General features: G+C 32.7%; 1 protein-coding gene across 5 annotated transcripts in view; it reads left to right on the top strand.

Annotated features, from left to right (window-relative positions):
• Ccdc148 (coiled-coil domain containing 148) overlaps nt 1-11,859 on the top strand; it is a 314,744-nt gene that overhangs the window by 98,078 nt on the left and 204,807 nt on the right. For 4 of the 5 annotated variants that reach the window (XM_040294330.2, XM_040294328.2, XM_078017449.1 and 1 more), the window contains one exon: nt 6,632-6,670. The exons of the other annotated variant lie outside the window; for it this stretch is intronic. The gene's annotated coding sequence lies outside the window, so the exon portion shown is untranslated. The remainder of the gene's footprint in view (nt 1-6,631; nt 6,671-11,859) is intronic. 5 annotated transcript variants of the gene reach the window in all.

Raw genomic sequence — 11,859 nt, 5'->3', positions numbered from 1 at the left:
CTTCTTGAACTATTGTAGACATAAAAATAGAGACATTCACAAAGGTTGACTATATTTTGGCATTTGCTTCATAAGCAAAAATATATGAATTATAAAAAGGGCAGAGATTTTTATAGATTGTCTTTGTCTGATTAGGTATTTTGTTTTGCAGTGAAAGGGCATAATTTTTAAGAAATTTTTTTATGTTTGAGCTGTAACTTTATTTGTATTTTTCACTTAATTTAATTTTTATAAGTTTATTTCTACAGATGAAAGAAAACCTGTAATAATTGTATTTCTGTTTCTGGCTTATTTTGTTTAACAAGTTGTCCTTCAGTTCCATCCATTTTCCTTCAAATGACACCATTTCATTCTTCTTTATGGCTGATTAGTACATGAGTATTATACACACACACACACACACACACACACACACACACACACACCGTATATTCTTTATTCATTCATCTGTTGACAGGTACCTCATCTGATTCCATAACTTGGCTATTGTGAATAGTGCCACAATAAACATGGGTATGCAGGTTTCTCTTTTGTATGCTGACTTAATTCCATTCAGATATATACCCAAAAGTAGGATAGAACTACATATGATACTTTTATTTTAGTTTTTTGAGGAACCTTCATATATTATTTTCCATAGCGGCTATAGTAATTCATATTTACACCAACAGTGAATTATGGTTCTTATCAAGTTCTTACCACTGTTTTTTGGTTTTGGTTTTGGTTTTGTTTCATAGTAGCCATTCTGTCTATGGTGAGATGGAATCTCATAGTTTTGATTTGCATTTTTCTGATGTCTAATGACAATAAGGAGGTTCTCCCCCCCACTCGTTTATTGACCATTTGTGTTAGTCAGCTTTATATCACTGTGACCAAAATAGCTGATAAGAATAACTTCAGGGAAGAAAAGTTTATTTTGGGCTCATGTTTCAGAGGTTCAGTCCATAGCCAGCCCATTTCATTGTTCTGGGCCTAAGATGGGGCAGAACATTATAGTGGAAGGGCATGACTGAGTAAAGCTGCTCAGATCTGTAGCCAGGAAGCAGAGAGAAAGAAGTAGGGCACATTCCAGTGACCTACTTTCTTTTGCCATGTTCTGCCTACTATAGTTACCACGCAGTGCAAAAGTCCTTTCAAAATATCAATTCATCAAATGGATTAATCCACTGTTTATGTCACAGCTCTCATAATTAAATAATTTCACCTCCAAATATTTCTTCATGAATGCAGGAGATTTGGCGGGATACCTCATATCCAAATCATAACACCATTTGCATTTCTTCTTTTGAGAAGTGTCTATTCAAATCATTTCCCTATTTCTTAATTGAGTTAAGTTTTTTGAGCTATTTATATATACTGGATATTAATATCTTCTGCCTGATGCATGACAAAGTTTTTATCCCATTCTGTACATTATCTCTTTAATCTGTTGATTGTTTCCTTTGGTATGCAGAAGATTTTAGTTTGATGTTATCTCATTTCTCAATTTTAGCTTTTGTTTCCTGTGCTTTTAGAATCCTATCCAGAAAAAAATATTGCCTATACCAATATCTTGAAGGGTTACCCCTGTTTTCAATGAATAGTTTCAGAGTTTTACTTTTTATATTAAGGTCTCTGATATATTTTCAGTTGATATTTTGTAAAAAGTGAGAGAGGTCAATCTTCACTCTTTTGCATGAGAATATCCAAATGACCTAGCACCATTTGTTGAAGAGGCTTCCTCCAATGTATATTTTTGGCTCCTTTGTTTTGAGAATCAGTTGACTAAAGATGTGTGTTCTCTGTTCTGTTCCATAGGTGTATTTGTCTATTTCTAGCAAATTCCATTCTGTGTTTTTCACTGTGGTATAATATTTATATCTTGAAATCAGATATTTTAATGTTTCCAGATTTTTTTCTTTTTGCCCCAAATTGCTTTGGGTATTCAGTATCTTTTGTGCTTCCATGTGAATTTTAGGATTTTTTTTTCTAGTTCTAGAGAATGTCATTGTTATGTATATGGATTGCATTGATTCTATATATTGCTTGGACTACTAAGGGCATTTTAATGTTAATTCTTATAATTCATGAGCATTGAAGGTCCTTCTAACTTCAAATTTCTTCACTTTCTTTGGTGTTTTATAATTTTCATTGTAGAGATTTTTTTACATCCTTGGTTAAGTTTGTTCCTAGAAACTTTTATTTTTTGTGACTATTATAAAAGGAATTGCTTTAATAATTTCTTCTTTAACAAATTCATCATTAGTAGGTAGAGAAACTTCTGACTTTTGCATGCAAATTTTGATTCCTGCTACTTTGCTGAATTTATTTATCAATTCTAAAAATCTTTTGGTGGACTCTTAGATTTTCCTGTCAACAAGGATAATGCATCCTCCTCTTAACTAATAGTTTTGGCTAAAATTTCTAGCACTATAGTGAATAAAAAATTGGCAAGAGTGGATGTTATTTTCCTGTTTTCAATGTTAGAAGAAATGCTTTCAGTTTTTCCCCATTCTCTATGATGTTGGCTATCAGTTTGCCATATACAGCCTTTATTATGTTGAGGTATGAACCTTCTATGCCTAATTTTTTCAGGATATCATTAGGAAGAAATGTTGATTATTATTATCATATGCTTTCTCTTTTTCTATTGGGATAATCATGTGATTTTTGTCCTTTGATCTATTAATGTGATGTATTATATTTATTGATTTGTCATTCTTGTATTGCCATTCTTGTATCCCCAGAATTAAAAACTTATTTTTTGAATTCTTGTACTAGTAATATAATGAATACATACCATTTTACAGTTATTAACTATATAGCTAAATGTGCAAACATGGATGAGAAATAATCTGATAAAGATGGTAAGGAGACCCACATTATTATACAAAATACATGTATGAAGATGTGAATTTGTTGTCAACATCTTATATACAGAGATATGATAAATTGTGATATAAAGGTATATTAAGAATTGTAATGCAATAATAATAATAACAATAATAATAATAAGAGAGCTCATGTATAATGGCATAATTTGGCGTGAACATACTTTATATACAGAGTTACAAAAAATTGTGCTGTGAATGGATAATTATGATTGTAATGCATTGCTCTATTGTCATGTATGTAAGAAATTTAAAAAATTTTTAAAAATTTAAAAAATAAAGATGGTAAAGTTATATTATTAAATGAAAATCAAGTTTCAGAACTATATATTATTATTTCATTTATATAAAAATTATGCAAGTATTTGGATATGCCCAGAAAATTTGAAAGAATATAAAATAAAATATTGAATGACTCAGACATTATTGCCCTATATGCATGTATGATTACATAATTGATGTGATTTTACATCATGTACAACCAGAAGAATGAGAAATTTTACTCTATTCATGTACAATGTGTCAAAATGCTTTCTACTTGTATGTATAACTAATTAAAGCAAATTTTTAAAAAATTAAATATTGAAAATTACTACTAGGGCTAAATGCAACTGCGATTAGAGCTAAAAGAACAAGAAATTTTAATTTTTAAAAAATATATATGTTTAAAATTTATAGTTATACATGGACACAATATCTTTATTTTGTTTACTTATTTTTATGTGGGTCTGAGGATCAAACCCAATGCCTCACATGTGCAAAACAAGTGCTCTGCCACTGATCCACAACCCCAGCCCAGAAATTTTAACTTTTACCATATAATTTTCTATACAATTTGATATTTTAGCTGTACTTTTATAATTTAAAAAATAGTTTAATTTATTGATATATTTACTCATTTTCCCACAAAGCATTAAAAATGACCTTGTGGATATTGTAATGTTAACATGTTAAATTTCTATAAAACTTGACAAATGTATTTTAATATATCATGTCTTTTAGTGGAATAGGACAGTTGAGAAATAACTCAGTGTTTCAGTATGAAGAACTATTTGCATATATTTACAAGTTCATGTCTTAAAGGATTCTTGGTGTCATGAAATCCAGATTCTCTTCCAACTGCTAACATAAGGAAATCATAATGAAGTTTTCCCATTACATAGTGAAATAACCACTGTGTCAACTTAATACTTTTTAAAATGCATTTTTTTCTTTCTTTAAAAAAGAAAAATTTTAAAATTTTAAAAAGAAGAAATAAAAATGAACTTTAATCTTGCTCTCCAGAAATTGCCAACTAAATATTTGGCATGCAGAATTAGAATTGTTTCTCTCTGTTCAAGTGTTCTTTTATTTCCTTTAATACACTTTTGTACTTCTTTGGAGCGTAAGTCCTATAAACTTCTTGTGCAGTTTATTCCAAGATATCTTGCTTTGTTTTGACTCTTCTTTTGAATTAGATCTTTTCCCATTATGCTTGAATTGATTATAAAATATTTATTATGTAGCTAAGCAGTTTAAGTATTTTTATTAGTTTTAATCATTTATCTTTTGGTTCCATAAGTTTTTCCAGGACAACAATTTTATCTTATGCAAACTAGAATGCATAATGTTTCATAATGGAAACAATATGCACTATTCTGCTTAAAATTCAAAAGAGAACTTTAGATGTTAGGAAAAAATACTGCTCACACTAGGCTTTGGCCATAACATTTGAACTAACATTTAAAATGTCATGAGAACTTTCATATGAAAAAGGTTATAATTTGACACATCAAAGATATTTCATATTATTATTATTCTTATGCTATTTGGACTGGTAGAATCCCCATCAATTATAGGGGAATGAGACAAACCAAATTATACATTATGCATTCAAGAATGTATCACAATGTATGTCATTATTATGCATAATTTAAGACACCACTAAAAAAAGAATACAGTTTTCATACCTGAAATTTTGAAGAAGGGAAAGGAAGAAGAAAAAGAAAATTGCCATTATCTTACAAAACTCATGGAATGATTGACTAATCCATATATCTATGTAACTAATTAGTTTGAAATTAACAAGTTACCTATATTTTCCAATTTTTAGCCTAAATACAACTTTTTCTTCCTCAGAGTATTAAAGGATAACATAAATTTTAACAATGTGAAAGTCTGCCCCATTATATAAATGATCTCTTTGGTATTTTTCCCTCTCATTTTTTAGAGAAGTCATCTTTCATCTACCCTGTAGAGACTACTTAGGCTGTGTTTATTTTAACAAAGGTTTGGATTCTTTGCCAAATCTGCACAAATAAATTTCATATTAAAATATTTTAACCTTTTAAGCCCCCAGAAAGCTATCATTGCATTATGTATCATAGTGCTTTTCTTATACTCTTAAGAAATTTCTCATGAAACTATGTATCTTAAAATATTTTCAGGGCTGGGGTTGTGGCTAAGCAGTAGAGCACTTGCCTAGCATGTGTGAAGCTTTGGGTTAGATCCTCAGCACAACATATAAATAAATAAATAAAGTTATAAAAAATATTTTCAGTAGTTGAATATATCTAAAAATTTAACATTTTGATAACACTCAAGGAATTTCTAAAATGTCATATAGTGTGAATGTGAAATAATTTTCAAAGTTAAGTGCTCTTAAATTATTTAGCTAGAAAAATTCTGTTCAAGTAAAAGTTACTCAGCCTGAATCCTTCTAAACAATGGGCTGACGTAGCCACTTTGAATTTCTTATTGGTAAGCATAAAATTGATATGGCTTAAATAATATGCACTTGTTTGGACTCAGAAAGTATTTGTTTTAGTAGTTTCAAAATCCCTTAAATGGTCAGGTACAGTGGCGCACACCTGTAATCCCAGAGGCTCAGGGGGTTCAGGCAGGGTGATTGTGAGTTCAAAGCCAGCCTCAGCATCCGCGAGGTACTAAGCAACTCAGTGAGACCCTATCTCTAAATAAAAAATACAAACAAGGGCGGGGATGTGGCTCAGTTGTTGAATGCCCCTGAGTTCAATCCCCTGTACCAAAAGAACAACAACAACAACAAAGAAAATCCCTTATATGAACTGTGTATTAACCAATTAATTTTGAGTTTTTCAAATTTTTAGAATAGTATTATAGAAAATATACCCTAAATTATTTAAAACCACAGTGGGGCCTGAAACAGTATTACATAATTAAGTATATTATGATTTTTGCACAAATTTTGCACATGTGAATGCTAACATTAAATAAGCACCAAGTGATTTCAGTTCAGGTTGGGCTTGGTCACTATGTTGATAATAAATAAACCTTCATTTTGAGAGATTTTTATATTATGAGATTTTGAAACTGTAGTAATTCTGATTAGGTATGTGATTTTGGTTATTTTTTTGAGCCTCAGTCATCTCAGTTGCTAAAATGAGAAGCTTGACGAAGTAAATTATTTCTGAACTTTTCAAATTCTAAATCTGAATGTTTATTCAGTTTTCTGACATAAAAATACTGCAATTAAATCAGTTTTTTAATAGCTCAGTTTAATGATTCCTTAGTGTTGAGGCCCTCAACATTCTTGGAAGGTGAGCATTATCTATATTTAAAGATTCAAATATGTTGGTCAAGAAGAGTTTCCACATGATCTTCTGTATAGTTGGAAACAAACTATTTTTGAAGTTCATGAAAACAGATGAAGTTTTGGTTACATCTTTGGTTATAAGAATGAATTCTTCTGTAAGATTCTTTCTTTTTAGTAACTTTATTTATTTATTTATTTGTTTGTTTAGTGGTGTTGGGAATCGAACCCAGTGCCTCACATGTGTTAGGTAAGTACTCTACTGCAATAACCCCAGCCCTCTACTATAAGATTCTTATGGCCACAGTTAAAATTTGTACTTTGTAAAAATAGTGAAAAACATCATTTGGGTTGCATGATTTTCTTCTGAAAGCCAAGGAGAATGTGTGGACAGAGTATCAAACCAAGATAGCCGAAAGGGAAGAAGCAAAACCCCATTTTGTTTCAGAGCCTGAATCTCTGAATCTCAACACCAAGGAAAATTAGGTCTAAAGTAGCTGCATTATCCCCTGAGGAAAGATGAAACTGAAATCAACTAGAGAATTAGTAAGGTCTCCTACTAGATAGAGATGGCAAACTTGGACAGTTGAGCTATGGGTGGAATAATTATGAAAACAACAGACAAGCAGCAGTAGGCCCAAACTAACAAACCAACCTAGATTTGTTCTGGAGGCTTCCTTTATGTGTCTGGTAGTGATGTCATAAAAAGAAAACAAATGTATTTGACTATCTTTGGATATGGAATTCTCTTATTTTTTTCTTCTTTTCTAATATTTCTTTTGGTTTGTATCCCCTTTCAGTTCTTTCACTGAATTTATCTAATGGTTCCTAAGGGCATTTAAATTTGCCACTCCAGTCTGTAGGTTATACTATTAAAGCAAATGAAAAGAAATTGATAAGTTATAGTAGGAGGAAGGGAGATTATGGTGTATACTTAGGAACTATTGCCATTCTTCTGAGTGGCTAGAAGACCTACAGCTAGCTACTACCAGCCCCTTTTATTTATTTCCTCAAATAATATTTATTGAATATTTACTGTATACTAGGCACTGGGGATATAATCAGAAATAAGATGGAGTACACATGTCTGTGAATGGGACTAGGCATCAAACCAGTAAATATGCAAATATGAAGACTGATACAAATTTTCATGGAAAAGAAAAGAACAGGATAAGGAATATGAGGTTCTTCCTTATTTATATGGAGAGGCCTGATTAGGTCTCTTTGAGGTGACACATTGGTTGAGCTAAAAGCTGATCAGAAACCAGTCAGGTAAAGAGAAGTAGGAAATATCTTTAAGGCAGAGGGAAAGGCAAGAAGGAAGGCCTTGATTCAGAATGAAATGGCATATTTGAGAAATAGATACCTGTATTTGGAATATGTAAAACAGATGCAAGAAGAGATGACCAAATTCAGATCTGCTAGATTTTATAATCCATTTAAAAGAGTTTGGCCAAATAACTTAATTAGCAAAAGGGCAAAAGAACTAAAGAGACATTTCTCAAAGAAGAAATACAAATGACCAATAAATATCTGAAAAAATATTCAACATCTCTAGCAATCAGGGAAATGCAAATCATTACATTGAGATTTAATCTCACCAAAGTCAGAATGGCAATGATCTATACTAATAATAAGTTTGAGAGAGCGTGTGGAGGAAAAATAACACTCATAAGTTGTTGGTTGGTACGAATTAGTGCAACCACTCTGGAAAGCAGAGTCCTTAAAAAACTAGGAATGAAACCACTGTATAAAACAGTTATTGCACTCCTTGGTATATTTCCAAAAAATCTAATATCAGTCACATCAGTATTTATAGCATCACAATTCACAATAACCAAGCTATGGAACTAGCTCAGGTGCTTGTCAACAGATGAATGGATTAAAAAACAATGCAGTATATACACAAAATGGAGTTTTACTCAGCCATAAAGAAGACTGAAATTATGGCATTTGCTGGTAAATGGATGGAACTGGAGCACATCATGCTAAGTGAAATAAGCCAGACTCAAAAAAATCAGGGGTTAATATTTTCTCTCATATATAAAAACTAGACCAAATTAAGGAGGAAAAGAAAAAGAAAGAAATAAAGAAAGAAAAAGTTGGGGTGGGGTGGGCAGATTCCATAAGAATAGAAGTGAGATCAGTAATCAGTGGAGTATAAAAAGAAAATTGACTTTATTTTTAGGGTGCTTTTTAAAAAATTAATTAATTTTAATTAGATATGTATGACAGCAGAATGCATTTTGATTCTTTGTACATAATTGCAGCACACCTTTTCACTTCTTTGGTTGTATACGATGTAGTGTTGCACCATATATGAAGTCATACATGTACCTAGGGTAATGATATCCACCTCATTCCACCATCTTTCCTGCCCCTATACCCCCTTCCCACCCTTCCCTCTTCTTTGCCCAAAGTTCCTCCATTTTTCCTTTGCCCCCACCCATTATGGATTGACATCCTCTTATCGGAGAGAGCATTTGGCCTTTGGTTTTTTGGGATTGGCTTACTTTACTTAGCATGCTGTTCTCCAACTCCATCCATTTACCTGCAAATGCCAAAATTTTATTCTCTTTTAATGCTGGGTAATATTCCATTGCATATATGTACCTCAGTTTCTTCATCCATTCATCTAATGAAGGATACCTAGGTTGGTTCCACAGTTTAGTTATTGTGAATTGAGCTGCTATAAATATTGATGTAACTGTGTTACTGTAGTATGCTGTTTTTAAGTTCTTTGGCTGTAGGCTGAGGAGTGAGATAGCTGGGTCAAATGGTGGTTCCATTCCAAGTTTTCTGAGGAATCTCCATAAGGAATTGAGGGGGTGAAAGGAGAAATGGAAAAGGCAAGAACAGTGGAATGAATTTGACCAAACTTTCATGTGTGTGTGTGTGTGTGTCACAGTAAATTTCACCTTTATGTATATCTATTATGCACTGATTTTTAAAAACCTATAAATAAATAGAAGTAAGATCATTAAAACAGAGAAAAGGAAATAGGGGAGGAAGGAAGAGAGAGAAGGGGGAATTACCAGGGACTGATTGTGCAAGTTTTGTTCCATGCTTGTTCAATTATTCCAGTATGAACTTCATTATTATGTATAACTAAAATGAACTAATAAAAAAGTAAAATAATCTCTTTGCTAAAAATATAGGTGATTACCAATTTATTCTTCAATTTTTCTCTTTTTTCACAGTGATCAAGCAGTACTCATATTATAAAGCTGTAAATTAATCATTATGGTTGTATGTTCTTATTTGTTCCAAGACTTCATCTAGAAGGATATTTATTACTCCCAGATAGGAAAACTTGTCAACTAAGAGAATATTATGTCATCTAATTTTAGTTGTGTACTAGGTACCAATCAAAAATGTTTTAAATTTATACTAGAGGGTTTTGAAAGAGCAAAAGTATAAAATTATAAATATGTAAATGAGAAGTGTTTATATACATGCATAAAATGTACGTAAGTATTAATAAAAACATATGGCTAAAAGTAAAAAAATAAAAAAATAGAAGAGTTTGGGACTATTTTAAAATGGTAGTGAGAAACCATTGAAGGACTTCAAGTAAGGTCAGATTAGAGTCACTACGAGGTTACTTGTGTAGAGAATGGGCTTGGCAGATACAAAGTGGAACTGCTTCTAAACCCAAGCAGGAGGTGGCTTGAGTCACACAGAGGTGGTTAAAGTGAATAGATTGTGTATTTTGGATGAATAATTTTAATGGATAAGGTTTGCTTATGAGTATAAACCAGCCTCCAGGGTGGATTGCCAATGTTATTAAAGTTTTAAACAAGACTTTCTTGAGAAGAGACCCTGTAGAAATTATACACCAGAATTTATCTCTGTATTCCTAAAGCTAATATATGGTTAACAGAATCCATGGTATTGTAGCAGAGTTTTCAAAAACCAAGGATCTTTGTTACATTCTCTTTCATTAAAGAAGGTTTAGGTTATTGCAAAGACCATTATATATGGGTAGTTCCGTCTAGTAGATATGGAACAAAATTTTATGAATAGAGGGTACAGTTATTTAAAGAGCCACCTGACCAATCTGTTTGCCCTGGAGGCAATGTGCTCCGAGAAAGATATTGCCTCAGTTCAGTGTTATATTGCAGGTTGGGTTGTCAGAAAATAAATGCTGAGGGAGATTTGGGGGTGTAAAATATTTATCAGGGACCCATACCTATGAAAGGAAGGAGGAGAAGGCAGGATTGGGCAGATGAAGAAGTCAACTCCAGGGCAGGTCCAACAATGTTTAGACTAACCCAGCAGGAAGCTATTGAACAAATGTTTCCCATCAGAGTGTCCCATGTTGGCCCCAACTTTGTTTATACCCTGCCTTGCACACTCAAAGGGTATTGTCTGTCCCAGAAAGGGTATGCCTTGGACTAGGCTGTTCTCTATACCTGAGTCCAGCCCCAAAGGAGGTGACAGCTGGACATTGTCTGAAGGCCACACTCCCCCAAACCAGTCATCAAATCGTTTCTGGGAGGGAAATCTTCCTGGTTCATCTCCATATCCACCACAAGTACTGCTATGTTACTGGAAATAGCAGTAGTGAGTAATTTATTCTTCAATTTATAGTTTCTTTCTCCCCGGGAACTCAAGATGAAACATACGCAGTTTTCTAATCACCAAATAGTTATCAGTTGAGACAATCCAATAAAGGAGAATTAAGGAGGAAAAGATTAGAAGGAGTGACCAAGAGCAAGAATGGCACAGAAGAAAAACATTAGTGAAGGGAGCTTCTAGGGGTAGGGAAAGCAAATTTTAATGAAATAGAAAAGAGTTGTGACACCCAGTTCTGGACCTCACTTTTTTTTCCTTTTCTTTTTTGGTACTGGGGAGTGAATCCAAGGGTACTTAACCAATGAGCCACATCCCCAGTCCTTTTTTATATTTTACTTAGAGACAAGGTCTTACTGAATTACTTAGGGCCTCGATAAATTGCTGAGGTTGGCTTTGAACTCACTATCTTCCTGCCTCAGCCTCCTGAGCTGTTGGGATTACAGGGGAGCACCACCACACCAGGCTGAGCTTCACTTTTGAATGCAGTTCAATTAACACATCTTTAGAAGCATTTTAAAATAACACAGAATAGAAAGAAGAGATCTTGAGGGAGGAAGAAGGGATGAAAAAGGGGAGGAAATGTGAAATGAATTTGAAAAAATCATGCTCTATGCATTTATAAATATACAACAGTGAATTCTATCTTATATATATCTATAAAGCATCGATCAAAAATAAATAAATAAGTGAAAGGAAGACCAAGAGAGTAAAAGAAGCAGAATAGGCAGAGGGAGGAGGGGAAGGTAAGGTGAGTGGCACCAGGGACTGAAATGGAGAAAGTCGAATTCCATGCATGTATGATTTTGTCAAAATGACTCCAACTGTTATGTATAATTCACTAATAAAAGAAAAAATGGAAAA

This window comes from Ictidomys tridecemlineatus, chromosome 7 (assembly GCF_052094955.1).
Source record: "Ictidomys tridecemlineatus isolate mIctTri1 chromosome 7, mIctTri1.hap1, whole genome shotgun sequence".
NCBI classification, from domain to species: Eukaryota; Metazoa; Chordata; class Mammalia; order Rodentia; family Sciuridae; genus Ictidomys; species Ictidomys tridecemlineatus.
This window is presented reverse-complemented; position numbering and strand designations above follow the sequence as displayed.